The 19,028-nt window shown below is 36.4% G+C and overlaps 1 protein-coding gene across 3 annotated transcripts in view; it reads right to left on the bottom strand.

The window, feature by feature from the left end:
• The window catches only part of LOC112044019 (uncharacterized), a 300,955-nt gene that overhangs the window by 144,908 nt on the left and 137,019 nt on the right, over positions 1–19,028 (bottom strand). The window lies entirely within an intron of this gene.

Below are 19,028 nucleotides of genomic sequence, written 5' to 3'. Positions count from 1 at the left end.
CGCCTTCAAACTGATCAGAAGGTAGCATATAGGTAAGATGTTATTTTTTGCTTTTTAGTTTAGGTTAATTTTCGAGTTGGAAGTCGGTTGAATTTTTTTTATTAAAATTTTTATCCCTACTAATATTATAAATGCGAAAGTAACTCTGTCTGTCTGTTACCTTTTCACGGCTAAATGGCTGAACTGATCAAGATGAATTTTGGTATAATAGTAAATGGGACCTTGAAGCAAAACATAGGGTAGGTACTTTGGACCCTGAAATAAAAATAGAAGGGGGTGAAATACGGGTTGAAAATTTGTATAGAAAGTCCTTCATTTTAAGAGTTACAGTTTTAAAAATTTGATCATAAATCATAAAAGAAATACGAAATAATGTGATTCAAGAATTTTTAAAATTCAACCTCTAAAGTGGTGAAATAGTGGTTGAAAGTTTACATCGATTTCCACGCGGACGAAGTCGCGGGCGTCCGCTTGTATACTTATAATATAGATCATGTAAATATTACTTGAAATCTTGAACGAATCATTGTAAGTCAATACAATTTATTATTATTATTTATTTATTTATAAGAATACAGTAATTTACAAAAATTAAATAATGCAACCTTAAATATATTACATTATTTAGGACTTATCACATAAACACATTTTTTAGGCTGGCACGCCTTTTAAAAATATTTAAGCGATGTGACAAACTAGATAATTATATAACTAATGAATAAGAATAATTATTTATTCTAATACAAGCACAGAATTCATAATAGTACAGGTACACAAGTAAAATACCTAATAAGATCACATAAATGACATAAATTTATACTTCGTGAAACAAATAATCACATATTGCGGGCAGGTCGCCGTTGGATCGGGCTGACAGAACGTAACACGTACAGATACAATGTAATAGTCAGTATAATAAACATTTCTGTAAAATAGAACGAATGGGTATATACTCGTACCTACATAGCAAAAATATGTACAGTGTTGTTTTAAATTTTAAATGCAGTCAAAATTCATAGCGAAACAAGTCACCGAGGTTATAATTAACATTGTAATAAAATTAAAATCGTACAAAATTCGCGCCAGTCTCGAAATTTACATAAAAGTCTAGTATCGTTAGCGAGCTCAGCTTTTGGCAACTCGACGCAACGAGACGTTCTTTGTCGTACACTTGACATTTCGGTTTAGATTCTCGAGATGTAGGTACGAGATTCGGGAAAACTTTTACTTATTTTCCCCACCCATTGTTCTTTGAAGCGCTGTTTAAAATTTAGCTTTCCTTTGTTAAACACTATGACATGACGGGTGTTTTTCATAACTCGTATACGGTATTGTGTGGAGAACTTTGAAAAATTAAGTGACTTCAGATGCAGCTAGTGATATCTTATGTTTATAAGAACCGAAAAATTAATTAATATTCAAAAAAAGCATGCATTTTAATTTATATTAATGCGAGTCGCGAAGCTGAAGTGGCAATGGGCAGGCCACATAGTTCGAAGAGCCGATGGACGTTGGGGTCCCAAGGTGCAGGAATGGCGACCCCGCACCGTAAAGCGCAGTGTTGGCCGACCCCCCACTAGAGAAAATCTAAACTTAAAATTATCTAAACCTTTTTTACAATATAAGTATCTTTGTTAATTAAATATACAAAATCTTTAAGGTTTAAGTTTTTTTTAGATTCTATGTTCTTTTCTTTGTCTACTATCTACATGACAACGATTAGGAAACATTACAGAATTATCAAATGAGTAGTTAAATCGTGAAAGCATAACCGACTGACATATTTATAACTAGCGGACGCTCGCGACTTCGTCCGCGTGAAATCCTACTACTACCCTACCCTACTCCCACTCTACAGCTACCTTACCATACAGGGGATGAGTAGGGACTCAACCCTACTCCTACCCTACCCCTAACCTATTACTACCCTACCCCTATCCTACCCCTACGCTACCCCTACCTTACCCCTCCCCTCTAGTATCGATCACTGATCACCCCCTGATAGTTATTTTGGAAATATATTTCATGTACAGAATTGACCTCTCTACAGATTTATTATAAGTATAGATAATAGTGAGGATTGTATAGATTAGGATGGATCATAAAATTATTCCTAGATACGCTACCGAAATCAAAATCGTTCTGCGGTTTCGCCGTACCCGCATTCTTAATCCGCTCTCTAAACATCTAAGTTTATTGACCGAGTTTACACGTAATGGGAAAATCCGGTGTTCATTCCGAGCTCCATACACTCGCCCGGTTAACCGGCGTCGAAGTTTGCTCTTTGCAGTATGGAGTTTACCAACTAACTATATTTGTCTTAATCCCCAATACAAACGGTATTAGGTTTAATATTTTGAGTTATATTACAGTTATTAGGTTTAATACAACGTACTGGACCAAACGGCTTACATCTAAATATACTAGTAGGTACCTACTACGGCTATACTGAATTAGTCTAAAAGTTTTTATATTTGGCGAATCGGCTTTACAATCCCTTGAATACTATAATACTGACTAGTTGTCAGTTAAGTACTTAAAAGGCTAGTTGACACTTTTTTTCAAATTATTTAAAATTTTTCAAAAACATAATTTTTAAATTGAGTTTTCTGTGAAAACCTCAACTTTTATTAATGAATATCGATATATTTCAGACCCATAATCCATGCACTACCTATATGAAATTAAGATTGTTTATATCAAATTTCATATGATGATGATGATTCAATGATGATATGAATCAACTATAGTAGGTACGATTTTTAATTCCAGTCAGTAAAATGACAAGTGCAAACGTCACTGAAATGTCATTTTACTAGTAAATTATCATTGTTTTGAAGTGGTTTTGAATAGTGATTTTGGACGTCATTGACCGTTTTTCATTCATTCAATTCGTACCACTTACTGAGGTAATATGACATACGTCCTTCAAGATGGACAGATATCATGATGGTTTTGTAAAACGTAAATCCCCAGGCGACTGAAAGGTATGATTGCTGATGGACAGAGCACAATAATAGACGTAGTAGCCTTCAAAATCATATTTATATACTGCATTTAAATGCAATATCCTATAAATGAATCATATGAAAGCTATTGCAGTTTTCCTCGATGGAATGAAGCTACAATATTACAATGTTACACATAAGGTGCGCTTCTTACTGTGTCTGTTATTTTACAGAAAATATATTTATTTTACAAATAAAATAAAAGCGTTATTTATAAATAATATTTTAATATTCATGTAAAACAAAGTTCATATCCTGGACTGATTTTTTAAAATAATGTTTAAAAATACAGTCCAGGATATGATAATCTATCCGTAAATACCTACCATCTATAAAATGTCCGTACCATATCCAGCACTGACTGACTTTTTAACTGAATAATAAATAAATAATTAACCAGACCAGTGCTAGTTTCTAGTATCGATTTAGAATTCTTGGGTAGGCATAAACAGGTATGATTATGCCTACCCAAGAATTCTAACGGGCACAAGATAGTCAATCTAACGTTGGCATATTCCATAAACTCACGCTCGCTCGATTGGTAATGGAATTTGTCCAAAAACCAAACTAGTGAAAAGTTGAAAAAAAAATCAATTAATAAAAGATAAAGATAAAGATAAATTAATCATATTCTAGACTGATTTTTTTAGTCATATTTAATTTGATTAAAAAAAATACTTTCATCCAATACCAGTTCGGTGAAGGTGGTCTTATATTGGTATACAAGACAACCTCCTCTGTAGTAAATCTTAGATTATTATTTACCTAATAAATGACACAGACACTAATTTGCACTTTCAACAAATGTTGGGCCCAGCAATGTATGGTCGGTCAGTCTCCTATGTCGACAAAATGTCGCATGCGCAAGTCGCACGACTTCACCGCTCGAGCGTGCGAGGCTTTAGTGGGAGGGGCACGGCGCGGCGCGGGGTGGCGGGGCGCGGGGGACGTCCACCGCCCACTGCGCAGCGGCGCGGCGTCTGTACGTGGTCCTAACCACAGAAGTACAGAACACTAATACTCGTCCTAACCGATTTTAAAGGTGGAGGTTCGATGTTGTGTCGCGTATTAAGTAGTTTTTATTGTATTTATTGAAGTGTCTGTTCGTATTTAACTTTACAGTTCTGAACTAAATTTTTTTTATTCCTTAAAAGTTAACCCTTGATTACAATCTCACCTGACGATAAATGATGATGCAATATATGATAGAAACGGGCTAACTTGTTAGGAGGACGATGAAAATCCACACCCCTTTCGGTTTCTACACGACATCGTACTGGAACGCTAAATCACTTGGCGGTACGTCTTTTTCGGTAGGGTGGTAACTAGCAACGACCGAAGCCTCGCACCAGCCAAAAATCTGAATGATACCTTTACGATAGGCACTCCTTTTACGAGAGGTAACTTTTCCTAATTCGCATTTAGTAAAAAGCTGTCAATTTAAAATTATAAACTAATCCTCCATCCTTTTAAAAGAAACAATTAAATAAAAATCTGTCGGTCTGTATATTCCGGCTAATCTATGAAATGGCTGGACCGACTTTCAATGGCTGATATTATATAAGTTTTTTTAGCTTAAGTGTCCAGTAGATAGGTAAGAATAAGAGACTTGTTAAAAAGTTGTTGTGTTGTTGTTAAAAAGTTGTTGTGTTGTTGTTGCCTTTTTAGTTTGTGATTATCATAACGTCTGTACCTAGTACAAATTTCTCGCGGAGGTCATTAGGAGGAGAGGGAATTATGAGATGTTAATGATAAAAAGATCGTGACCGACCGACGGCTTTAAGTGCTTTCGGAGGCAATGGCGTGCACAGGGTTTTAACTAGGGTAGGCATTATACGTACAAATTGTACAAAATAGAGAATTCCTTCTCCAATACAGGTTTCAGTCAGTTCAGTCCTCAGGGAAGGCAATGCATTTTTTTTTCTATTTTAAAAAGAATATTTGCCATATATATTATTGCATCTATGAAGTACACAGCAGGTTGCTATTACCTGCTACTGAGAAAAAGCTTACAATCACTTGAGAATTTCTTGGAAGAAGAAAATCTTGAAATCACTTAAATATTTAGTACAACCATCCTATATTTTATACTAGAGACTAACCCACTAACGCTCAGAAACTACTGAACCGATTAGACAAATTCTTTTAGTGTTAGATAGCCCATTTATCGAGGAAGGCTATATATTATCCTCATAATCCTACAGGAACGGGAACCAAGCGTTTTGACGGCCTCCGTGGCGCAGTGGTATGCGCGGTGGATTTACAAGACGGAGGTCCTGGGTTCGATCCCCGGCTGGGCAGATTGAGATTTTCTTAATTTTTCCAGGTCTGACTGGTGGGAGGCTTCGGCCGTGGCTCGTTACCACCCTACCGGCAAAGACATACCGCCAAGCGATTTAGCGTTCCGGTACGATGCCGTGTAGAAACCAAAAGGGGTGTGGATTTTCATCCTCCTCCTAGCAAGTTAGCCCGCTTCCATCTTAGACTGCATCATCACTTACCATCAGGTGAGGTTGTAGTTAAGGGCTAACTTGTAAAAAAAAAAAAAATGCGGGTGAAACCGCGTGGCGTCAGCTAGCCTATAATATAAAATATCGTTGAGTACAACAATACCACAGCGGTAGAGATAGTAACACGAGTATAACTGGCCTTCAGCTTTAGATTTCATTGAAGTTAAAGCCCCATTCTTCAATATTAGATCTTTTCCGTAGCCTGGGGCAGTAGATACGAGTATTTTGTCAAAACAACGCTATTTTGCGGAGAAAGTAGAGATATTTCGACGCATCGATGATGAGTTCTTTAAAGATAAAAGCGCTTGGAGGCCATTGAATCAGCTTCCACCTTCACACAGGAAATAAAACTATAAGAAATTGTAATTGTTATCAATTGTAAATTATAATACTGTATGACTTTTTCAAAAGAGCAACTGAGTTTCTTGCCGGTATCTCAGCAGAACCTGCCTTCCGAACCGGTGGTAGAATCTTTACAAATAGACGTGTCAAAAGTGCTTGTAAACTGAGCCTACTTGAAATAAATGATTTTTGATTTGATTTGATTTGATCGTGCACACGTGCAGTATAGGGGGCGTATTTACAGGAAAGTCAATCGTTTTTAGTGTCACTTTCACTTTTTATAACCTAGTAGGCTTCATGGCTTTTTATTTAGATGTGTGTGTGTGTGTGATTATCATCACTAAGCGCGTGTGTAAGTTTCAAGCTTTTTTTATAAACTTACCTATAAAAAATGGAAGCTAAATTTGAATCACTTCTTCTAAACTAAGAGTTAGAACTTTGATATTGATATTTTGCTTGCTGTTACAGTTCTGTAGTCCTAATATGCGTTAGCTACATAGGTATAACGTGAAGAGAAAATTACATATTCCAACTATATAATATACAGGACGTGATTTAGCATTTCCCATAACTCTAGGCTTATATTCTTTACCGATTTTTTTATTTTAAATATGCAAGAACTTAGCTGCATTCACGTCTAAAATATCCAAGGAGCATGTGCATATGCATTCAAAAATGATGATTTTCGGAGTAAGTAATATTTCTTTTGAAAGTAAATCTTAAAATGTCATATACAAAATAATGTTTACATAACCTGTACCTATTTGCGATGATCTTCTCGTGACTAAGTATATAAAAATACTCGGTAAACACTGAGTCTCTTTAGTTTCTTAGTGTTATGTAAACTTAAGAATTATTGAGGACAAAACCTCGAGAACGTACATCATTGTTTTTCTTGTTTTCAAAAAGAATGCCCATTTACACCGTCATACATCATGTTACTAACAAGGTAACACAAGAAGGAATCTTCTAATTACTTAATAACTGGCTAACTTAATACCAACTTGGTAAATTACCGTGATAAAACTAACTATCTGTACTTATTAGCAGGTGTTATTACTATATTTTTACGAGAAAATTAAACAACAATTAGTAGGTAGGTAGGTAGTTGTTTTCTCATGTTATAATACAGTAATAATCAGCATACTGTAGGTAATATTTATAACTATCTTTATTATCCTTGGGTTGGATTCTTGGAATGTTGTTTTTTCTTACAAATATGTAGAAATTTCGAGGATAGAGGATTCTGACGACCTAAATTTTCTATTTTAGGAGCCCTTTAAAAATTTTTGTTGATGAATAGAATTTTTGTTGATGAATAGAATTATTCTTTGTTTTCAAATAAACTTTTGTTTTTTTATCACAAATCTATATCCTGTTGATTGAGGAAATGGTGAGAAAGGAAAATGGCTTTACAAATAATTTCATTATCCCAATTTCATTAACTTTTTGACTTCTCGTAATGGAATTGTGCGTTTTTATTGGCATTTTACATAAAAGTTGTCAACCAGATTGATTTCTAACTTTCCTTAAAAAGCTAAAATAATAATAACCTAAAAGAAAAATAAAATAAATAAAACCTCTTATAATTGTCTTTTATTTATAAGACAACCTACGTAGACAAATACGCCTCTTAAGTTAACTTCCTAATATTCTCTGCTTTCCTAGTAACGTAACGCAAAAGCTTCAAACAGAGTGTGTAAAGTTTTGCGTTACGTGACATTTTCTGCCAGTTCAACTGTATAAGCAGCATAAAAGAACCTCGTTATAAAAAAAATTAAAACCTAACCAAAAGTCTTTTAAAAAGCAAAGTTATACAGATTCCTTGTTACCAATACAGTTTACCCTTGGGGTTAAGAAGGCGGGAAAACGTTGAAAAAACGCCGTTGGAAAACTTTCATGCCCGCAAAATGGACTAACAATCCGCCGGAGTAATTCAACGAGCGTCGTAAAGCACTCTTGGTGGCCTAAATTTTCCAAAACAGCGAGTTTTTTCCGCACGTTTCTTTTGTTTTTCCGTTACTGTAACAATTATTCCGTGCTTGGGACATGTTAGGTCGCCGCGGTGTTATTTACGCTTTTGAAAACAATTAATTTCAAACGCATTTTTATTATTCTATTGTAAAAATATAAGGCTTACTCCAGATTTCACCTACAATCGCAGAGTATCTACTTGAGTGCTCACTTTTTGGAGTAGGTATGTCACACTATTAAATACCTAATTAGAGTATGTGAAGGTGAATTTTTGTTATCGACGCAAACATTATTTAGGTATAATTGGCATTATTTGTAATACCTACGCGTTGCATTGACATTTATCAAATTATACTTCGAAATTATTAAGTGCCTAAAGTAACTAGATAAAATATGAAACACTTTTAAATAACGTAGTAACTTAAACTGTATATAACGTCGCACATAGCATGTTATGTCGTAGGTATTTTATCCAAACATTAACTTCTTGTAAAATTAAAAAATCAACTTAAAAAGTTTTTTTTAAAGTTTTAAAAAAAGAATATTAGCCATATCTTTTATAATATGGCCAAAATTCCCATTCCCCTCCAACTAGTTGGGAAAGACTGTGCTAGTGGGTACGACAATAGACCAACGAAGCGGGGATCGAACCACCACCCTCGGTGATGAGTCCAACCGCTCTTACCGTTGAGCTATTGAGGCTTAAAAGTTGTAACTACATTAAAAAGTACGAAAGAATCATCTAGGTATTATTAGTTAAAATTAACTATTTAAATTAACATGATTCGGATTATATAAACGGAATTGTTGTTTCCTTTGGGGAAATTATTTTAACATAATATTACCATTATCATCGTGCACTTTGTTATTTCACTCCACTATTAGTCATTTATATTGTAACGCTATTTCGAATTAAATTATTACCGAGTGTTGTGTTATTTAGACCTTTGATTATTTAAATTTGTAATATGCAGCACCGATGAAGTCACCGCTACTATTTTTTGGTATTTCACAAAAAAATCTATACTAATATTATAAAGCTGAAGAGTTTGTTTGTTTGTTTGATTGAACGCGTTAATTTCAGGAACTACTGGTCCGTTTGCAAACATTCTTTCATGTTTAGATAGCCTATTTATCAAGAAAGGCTAAAGGCTATATTTTATCCCGGTATTCCTACGGGAACAGGAACCACGTGGGTGGAACCGCGCGGCGTCAGCTAGTAATATATATTTTTTTTCTTCGCTTACAAAGGGTTGCAGAAATTACTACACCCCTATGCAGAGTTCCCGCGTGATAGTAGAAAGTAGAAATACTAAATTCATTAGATAATGCGAGCCATGAACAGTTTTCATGGAAAATACCCTCATAATAGTCAGCATGCGATTCCGATGATGAGTTAAACCTAAATGGAGGAAAAGGATAATGAAGGAAATTATTGAAAAATGTTTTTCAATAACTTCCTTCCGATATCTTGCAGAAAAAAAACTTGAAACACATTGGAACGTGCGTTAGCGTCTTAACAGTAGAACAAACATGTTAGAAACATGCAAATGCTAGTTTAAATAAACAGGTAAATTTTTCTTTACCGCTTATCAAAGGGAAGAAAGAATCAAATAATTCAGAATTAAAGGCGAATTAATAAAAGACATCTAAACCAAATAGAATTAGCATACCTTTGCAGACTTATCATAGAATCGGTGAGCCTTAATTAAGATAAATTAGATTACAACTCGAGTTCGCCGCCCAAAATTATTATAACGCGTTGAAAACAAAAGTTTAGTTATTAATGTTTGGAACGCTGCGATTTTGAGAGCTAAGTGTTTAATAACTGCTATGTCATTTTTTCATGAGTATACCGCACTTCATGAAATTTATTTTCATTCTATCTATAAATAGAGCAACAACCTTTGCAAAAATAACCAATCAGAACTTTTCCTTATTATTAAAAGATATTTACCTAATTACTATTGTAATAACCAATTATGGTCTGAGAGAATACCAGCGTTGTGGGTATTGATGTAACATAAGTCTAAATTCAACGTGATTTTTACACCGATAATAAAGATATTTTTAACAATCACACTTATATTATAAAGGCGAAAGTTTGTGTAAGTGTTATATATGGGGTTCAATAAAGAATTTGCCGTCTTTTCAAGCGTTGAATCGCCTGTGCTATAATTAACTGGACAACCAGGTGATTCGGATGACCTCTGTTCAGTCTGTCGACTGATCTTTTTTTTATTCTTTACAATTTAGCCCTTGACAACAATCACACCTGATGGTAAGTGATGATGCAACCAAAGATGGAAGCGGACTAACTTGTTAGGAGGAGGATGAAAATCCACACCCCTTGCTTTGTCGGTAGGGTGGTAACTAGCCACGGCCGAAGCCCAGCCAGACCTGGATCAATTAAGAAAATCTCAATCTGCCCAGCCGGGGATCGAACCCAGGACCTCCGTAAATCCACCGCGCATACCACTGCGCCACGTAGGCCGTCAAAATCGGATCGATGATAATAGAACCAAAAGAAGCTATAGCAGAAAAGTTCCAAGAATTAATTAAAGAGGCGACAAGTGCGTAGTAATGTGACGAGCAGACTGTGACGTTGCAACGGCTGCGTAGGACGTCACGACCTCGCTGACCTTTACGAAACCAATGTTACTCACCGGCTTACGTAGGGTGGATCGAAAGTGCCTTCGTAAGTTCGTATTACTGTCTCACGTGTCGTCGAAAACAAGTCATGTCGAATACATTTTTGTTGTCACGTCGTCATTATCAACTCATATTCGGCTCACTGCTGAGCTCGAGTCTCGTCTCAGAATGAGAGGGGTTAGGCCAATAGTCCACCACGCTGGCCCAATGCGGATTGACAGACTTCAATAATTGATTGATTTTACCACTGTAGTAATAATTGTGACTTATACTATTTTTACAATAAACTATAGATTCGTAGTCCCAGTGAGTATATATAAACTAAAGGTTCCTCCGTAAATAACATTCTTTCAAGTTTCACACCAATATGTTTAGTCAACTGTCTAATGCTACCGAACCTTTGTGTATACACTTTACCACTACATTCAATGCTAAACAGACTTCCAAAAGTAGACGGACTAGAGCCATATTAATAAATTAATGAATTATTACCACAGACCAAGTGTACAAAAGAGAAAATTTAGCTTCCAACAATCACGTTTGTTATTTCTAATATAAATTAAATAAATTGTCATTAATTAACACCTATTCACTTGTGGAATGTCAGGGAGTAGTGCAGTTTTTGTTTTCATCACACCTCATCAGATAATCGCCGCTTTAGGGTACTTTTCCACCAGAGATGTGCAAAGCAGCTATGCTGCGAAGATGTGAAATCTACGCTACGAAAATATGTGACCGTTTCCACCAATACTTAGCTATGTATCTGTGCGAGAAAGATGCGATAAAGATACGCCGCCGAAATGTAAAAACGTGGGTATAGGTATCCACCAACCCATCTTAGTTGAATCTGTTTCTAACAGTGCTAAGCTTTGTGCACCAATGAATATGATTGGTGGATATCAAACGCATCCATAGCAACGTAGCGTAGCACATTTCTGGTGGAAAAGCAGCCTTAAAGTCGGTGATATAAAATGAAACAAAGAGTTCTCAAATTAAACAATCACACATCCTAATTGCTTGGAAACCCTGTCGTTGAACCTGCGACTTTGAGAAGGACTCGTGTCACTATGTCTTGCTGTTTGGACAAAAAACGTTCTGTCTACACGTTCGTTATAAATACAGGTGTTATAGTAGGGGAGCCGAAGAGGGGATTGTTGCAGTTACTTGAGCGCGGCAGATGAATATAAGTGAGTACCTTGTATGAGAGACGTGATAGCCTAGTGGATATGACCTCTGCCTCCAATTCCGGAGGGTATGGGTTCGAATCCGGTCCGGGGCATGCACCTCCAACTTTTCAGTTGTGTGCATTTTAAGAAATTAAATATCACGTGTCTCAAACGGTGAAGAAAACCATCGTGAGGAAATTTGCACGCCAGAGAATTTCTTAATTCACTGCGTGTGTGAAGTCTGCCAATCCTCATTGGGCCAGCGTGGTGGACTATTGGCCTAACCCCTCTTATTCTGAGAGGAGACTCGAGCTCAGCAGTGAGCCGTATATGGGTTGATAACGACGAGTATACCTTGCACGTTGTTATCTCCACCAAGTATGAGCCCTTAATATTGGTGGGTACGTTTAACTTCAGAAATACTTTACCAGCACGTCAGATTAAGATAAGGTAGTGAGTTGATAGCTAAAAGATGTGCATTTCGAAAATCTCACAATTTGAGCGTAACGTAATGGAATGGGAGGGTTCCAAAATTACAAAATAAAATCCTTATATTTCTGTTATCGAGCCACGAGCGCGGTTAATTTTTTACTTATTTTGAGTGAAATAATCTCCTGAATAAATTGCTGATGTTTTCTGATGATTTCATTAAGCCAAAATAATAAAAATTGTCTTTAAAGTCTGTAGTTTTTTTTCCCCACCACTAAAAGCGAAAAATGTATAACCATTTATTCTTTCTATCATCTAATCTACCAAATCTAATCGATTGCTATGACGCTTAAGTAACTGCATATTTGGTATCCCAGGCTCCCCGACTATTACTTACTAGTGGACGCTCACTACTTCGGCTGCGTGGATTTTTATAGATCCCGTGGATTTTTTCATTTCTTTGATAAAAAGTACATAATGTCCTTCTCATACATAAACAACGCCGAAAATAAAAAAAAAACAAGCAAATGAACTCTTTTACGTACTTAATAGCTCTGATAATTCTGATATTAATAATTTAAATACAAATGAAAACTTTCATTTTCCATGTAATTTTTATTGTATTTAGTTGAAATGATTTTGAAGAGATTTCATAAGAATTTGGAAAATTTCTGTTTTCAGTTTACCGTAAAACGGTTTTTGTTAGGGAAATGGAGTTGGTTTATAACCAAAAAGTCCCGTATTCAATAACTAGGGTCAATTTAATAATTTATAATTTTTAAACTTCAGTTCTGATAGGCTATCATGCAGCTAGCGGCACCCTAATGGTCCACTGAAAGTTATTTGTCCTATCCATTTCTCAGTGTTCTCTGCTGAAGCGATCACTTCCTTTTTTTTGTTTTAATCTTTACAAATTAGCCCTTGATTACAAGCTCACCTGATGATAAGTGATGATACAATTTGAGATGGAAGCGGGCTAACTTGTTAGGTGGAGGATGAAAATCCACACCCCTTTCGGTTTCTACACGTCATCGTACTGGAACGCTAAATCGCTTGGCGGTACGTCTTTGCCTTCCACCAGCCAACCACTATTGACTCTACCTGGTAATTAGGTACCCGCCAACGGAAATACGGACGGACGGAGTTACGAATTTGTGTACATTGAACATATATCATCACCGGATGTATATATCAACATCAACCGGAAAACGGAACATACTGTAAACAATACAATACAGCGCGAATGGCAAGCAACAAGTCGCTAGGGCGCTTTGAGCCCTCACGATCTCTTCCGTTCTTTTACGATCTTTTTTTTTGTAGTCAATACATTATTCTATGTGATATCATGGAGGTTGAAGCAAGGTATGACGTAGTAAATGTGGTAGAAAATCAAACGAAATCGAAGTAATAAAAGCCGGTGTTATAATACTTTGTTTAATATAAGTCAAAGTCAAAGTCAAAAATTCATTTATTTCAAATAGGCTTAGTTTACAAGCTCTTTCGAAACGTCAGGTAATAATATTAAACGTAAGATAATGGTGATAATAATTATTCGAAAACTTAAAATTAAAGTTACGAGGGTTCCAAACGCGCCTTGGTCCGAGAAGAGCCCACAACAAACTCAGCCAGGTTTATCCTTTTTATAGACTAGCGAATGCCTGCGACTTCGTCCGTGTGAATCCTACCCCTACCCTAAGTATCCTAGTCCGTCTCCTGGTTTTATGCTACCTCTCCACCAATTTTCAGCTACATCGATCAAGCCGTTTTTGAGTTATCCTACTAATATTATAAAGGCGAAAGTTTGTGTGTAAGTGTGAAAGTGTGTAAGTATGTTTGTTGTTCTTTTACGCTGCGGCTACTGAAGCAATTTGGAATGGAAATAGACTTTACTCTGGATTAACACATAGGCTACTTTTCAAAAATCCACGGTTCCCGCGGAATTTGTGAAAAACTAAATTCCACGCGGACGATTAAATAATGTAACTAACACGACTTTATTTAATATATGTAATATATATATATATTTACATAATAAATTAACAAATGTGGAATATTATAGCTTGGCAAGCGTTCGTAACACTCCCGATGTAGCGCGCGGGCCGAGGGGCGTGTAGCGACGAATGAAAAACCCACGACTGATGCAAGTCACTTCCCCGCACGCACGATTTCACACCCGCTCAGTCTTTCCCCCTGTCGCCCGCATATCATGGGAGTGTTATCAACGAATTTGCCAGACTATAACAATTGTATTAATAGAAGTACCTATCTACTTGGGTAGGTAGTAGGTACATACTAATATTGTAAAGTGTAATGTTGTAGAGTTAAAATTTGTGAATGTTTGAGATAATCTCTGGATCGACTGAACCGATTTCGAAAATTCTTTTACCAATCGAAAGCCACGTTACTTTAAGTGTCATAGGTTACATTATATCTCCGTATTCTTAAAGGAACGAGAAGTACGCAGGTAAAACTGCGGGGCTATGCTCGTATTTTATTAATAAGAAGAACACTTCAAAGGTGTATATTTTGTAATAATTACTTTTTTTTATTTTTTACAAGTTAGCCCTTGACTACAATCTCACCTGATGGTAAGTGATGATGGAATCCAAGATGGATGCAGGCTAACTTATTAGGAGAAGGATGAAAATCCACACCCCTTTCGGTTTCTACGCGGCATCGTACCGGAACGCTAAATCGGTAGGTCTTTGCCGGTAGGGTGGTAACTAGCCACGGCCGAAGCCTCCCACCAGTCAACATCTTATAATAGAGGTTAAAACTGACTACCATTGAAAATTAAAGGGTTAAAAAAAATAACCATACAGTAAGTCAGTAAGCTGCTATTATTGTATGTAGGTAAGTATTATTATCTATAGATATAATAAATGTAAATGATATAATTATAGGAATGTATGTAAGGTGACCTTTTCAGTGTGACGTCACGTTTTTCGTTTGTTCACAGACTACACAACACAGTGCTCTTCAAACATAGTGAAAGTGTTGAAGAGCCAAAAAAAATTACTTCAGATAATATACTGTCTTATGTACTAATCACACTAATATTATAAAGGCCAAAGTTTGTGTGTGTATGTGTGTGTGTCGTTAAAGTATGATTTGGCTAAAATTTGGAATGGAAATAGGTTTTATTCTTAACACATAGGCTAGTTTTCATCTCGGAAAAATCCATGGTTCCCGCGGGATTTGTGAAAAACTGAATTCAATGTGGACGAAGTCGCGGGGATCGCTAGTTGTTAATAAATATAAATTAATAATTGATTTGATCAACCCATAATCGGCTCACCGCTGAGCTCGAGTCTCCTCTCAGAATAGTCCACCACGCTGGCCCAATGCGGATTGGCAGACTTCACACACGCAAAGAATTACGAAAATTCTCTGGTATGCAGGTTTCCTCACGATGTTTTTCGTTCAGCGTTAGAGACACGTGATATTTAATTTCTTAAAAAAAAATATACCTACTATAAAATAAGACAAGGTTAAAAGTTTTGTAAACCAGCAAATACCAAGTCATATAAAAAATATGTTGATAGTGAATCGCATATTGCGTTTCAATTACGTAGAATTCTCGGTAAGCCGGCAAGTAAACAAACGTATAGCAGAGTTACAGGTTATAGGCATTAGTACTCCTCCACGTCTGAACTTACTACGTCATACTTGCATACAACAAAACAACAGAAGTACCGTTTGCCGGCGGTGTCGCGAGGTCGCTGGAGCCTCGCTGCGTGTAAACTGTGTAAACTTGCACTTGCACAGCTTGCAGAGGTGGCAAATCGGCAATCATCGTGTTGTTATTAGCGATCGCGATTCCCGCGTGGCTACGCAGTTCAGTGCGCAATAGAAACTGCCGCGCAATTCACGGGACGAAGTACTAGCACCGAGGACGCATGCGTGGACTGTGGACTAAACGCGGGAAGCGTTTTCTAGAAGCGCTCGAAGTTCAAAGCGCTGCAGCGCTGCATGGTGCGAGCCGGCGACGATAAAATATTTTAAGATCCTTTGTTATGGAATTGTACGGAGCACAATGGTTTATTTTATCGAGATTCTGTTAAGGTTAAATATGTTTTCAAATTGTTATAGTATCATGCGTTAGGTAAGTACTTTGTTGTACATTTTATAATTTACGTACCAACGTGACCTATTTATTTGACAGCCTCCGTGGCGCAGTGGATTTACAAGACGAAGGTACTGGGTTCAATCCCCGGCTGGCGGTACGTCTTTGTCGGTAAGGTGGTAGCCACGGCCGACCTGGATTAATTGAGAAAACCTCAATCGGCCTAGCCGGGGATCGAACCCAGGACCTCCATCATGTAAATCTACCGCGCAAACCACTGCGCCATGGAGGCCGTCAAACTGTGACTATTTGTTCTCTACTTAACTGTTGATTCGAAAAGAACTGGCAAGAAACTAACGACATTAACGAAACAGTTGTTCTTTTCTACAAAAATTTCATTTCATTCGAAAGTTAGACAATAACGCTTGTCTGTCGGTTTTTTACCGGATATACTTTGGCGAGTGTGCTCAGGAACTTCACCATCTAGTTCCTCCTTCCCCTTTCTACCACAGAACAGCAAGATGTCGCAAACGGTGGCATCCATATATTGTGGATGTCCAGGCAACTCGTACGAAAAGATTTGCATCTACATTTCTAATTCGTACAGCAAAAATTTGGAATGCCCTTCCGGCGTTTGTGTTTCCTGACAAATACAATTTGGACACCTTCAAAGCTAGAGTGAATAGGCATCTTCTAGGTAAGCGCGCTCCAACTTAGACCGCATTAATGCTTACCATCAGGCTTAATTGTAGTCAAGCGCTGGCCTATATTGCATAAAAAAAAAAAAAAAAAATTTAGCATGCAATATTTTTGCGTCATATTCATCAAATTTCGGCGAGTATTCAATAATGTTATTCAATAACTACGCCTGTTTAACACGATTGGATTAGAAACAGGCACGAGTAGGTAGGCAGGTATCTGTGAATAGCTAATTCAACTGCATTAATTACAGTTAACATAACAATTATTTAGTTAAATGTATCTATTCGCGCTGTAACACAATACGCCTATCAATTCATAATTAAATGTTGAGCACTTTCACTCGATTTTGGTACCTATTTAAGTTAATAATAAAGTCTAATTTACTCTGTTTGCTTAAGAGCACCATCCAACGACATAGACCTTTAACCCCCGAACATTAAACCTTTGTATTTGCACATAATTATTATGAAATTAACTTACAAGAGGCCTAAATCCAGCAGTGGACGTTCATCGGCTGAAATTATGATAATGGATTCGAAACCTCATCATATCTATGAAAACACAGAGAGGTCACTCTTTATATTTTATAAACTATCTTTTTGCTTTTAAAATTAAGTATCTAATAGTTACAATTAAAAACCAAAAGACATTTAAAGAACAAATGACAAAAAGTCAAAATTTATTTATTCCAATTAGGCTTAGTTTACAAGCACTTTTGAAAGAGCAACTAATGGTGATAATTCAAACCGAAAACATGAAATTAAAAGTTACGAAGGCTAATTCGAGAAAAGCTCAAAACAAACTCAGTAAGGGCTTTATTTTATTCATCACCATTTTACAATTTTCTGACTTTGATGTTTACAAAACGTTCAAGAAGCAAAAGGATAATCAATAACAGGATATTATGAGGTACCTATATTAATAACTGGTACTCGTAATTTACCAAACTACGTACGTACCTATGAGAAAGCCATGACATATTTCATTTTGAAAATCTTACTTAAAAAATATTCGGCTGAGTTTATTGTGAGATTTTACTAGATCACCAGTAGAACAAGGTAGTCCTTTTAGTCGTCATCAACCCATATTCGGCTCACTGCTGAGCTCGAGTCTCCTCTCAGAATGAGAGGGATAAGGCCAATAGTCCACCACGCTGGCCCAATGCGGATTGGCAGACTTCACACACGCAGAGAATTAAGATAATTCTCTGGTATGCAGGTTTCCTCACGATGTTTTCCTTCACCGATTGAGACACGTGATATTTAATTTCTTAAATATCACGTGTCTCAATCGGTGTCCTTTTAGTAGATAATTATAAACAGGCTGCTGGGAGTATTTCCCATAAAAAATTAAATGTTTTAAGTTTTCATACAAAGTAAATAATTCCAACTATCCATGTAACACATGACATTATCTAACCTTGCATTTTAAAATACGTAAAACTTGGCTACGTCATCATTATAAGGATGCTTAGAAGGAACACCTACACAACACAAAACAAGATCTATTTACAAAAGAAATATTATTTACCCCGAAATTATTAATTTTAGAACACATGTTCTTTGAACATTTTAAATTAATTTTCGGTAAAAAATTCAACTCCAGAGTTAAGGGAAATAGGCATTCTGTATAATCTTTCTAACGCTTATCTATACAATACCTATACACATCATAAAACAAAATTTTTCGTACGTCTGTCTTTCGTGACAAACTCGAAAGCTGGATGATTCATGGCGAAAGCCTAGATACATAATTTTGTCAAGATCTTAAATTAAAGAACCTTTTTCAAGAAACCTGCTACCTCCTAAGACTACTACAAAGCTGCCCTTCGCGGAGTCCCTTAACCGTCAATGATCCAAGTATAAAGGTGTTTTTTTATATTCTTCAGCATAACTTAAGAAATCATATCAGCCGCCAGTCACAAAGTTTCGTTGCAACTATTCGAAAAGCACTCTAAGATTAAAACTTTATGCGTCTCTAGCGAAGGATTGCCATGAAGCTAAGTGTCTGCCGAATTAAGACATGATTTCTCATTATATCCTTTAGCAAATAAAAAAAAAAACTACGCGTTATACTTACATAACTTAGGGTCTGAATGCTTGAAACTTGGTACCTCCTAAAGCCACCACGGTCCAAAGTCCATAGTTACCTACAGTTCCTTTGGTAAGAGCTTTAGCTG

Source organism: Bicyclus anynana, chromosome 16, assembly GCF_947172395.1.
Source record: "Bicyclus anynana chromosome 16, ilBicAnyn1.1, whole genome shotgun sequence".
Classification (NCBI taxonomy): domain Eukaryota; kingdom Metazoa; phylum Arthropoda; class Insecta; order Lepidoptera; family Nymphalidae; genus Bicyclus; species Bicyclus anynana.
Note: the sequence above shows the minus strand (reverse complement) of the source record. Positions and strands in the feature narration are given on the sequence as shown.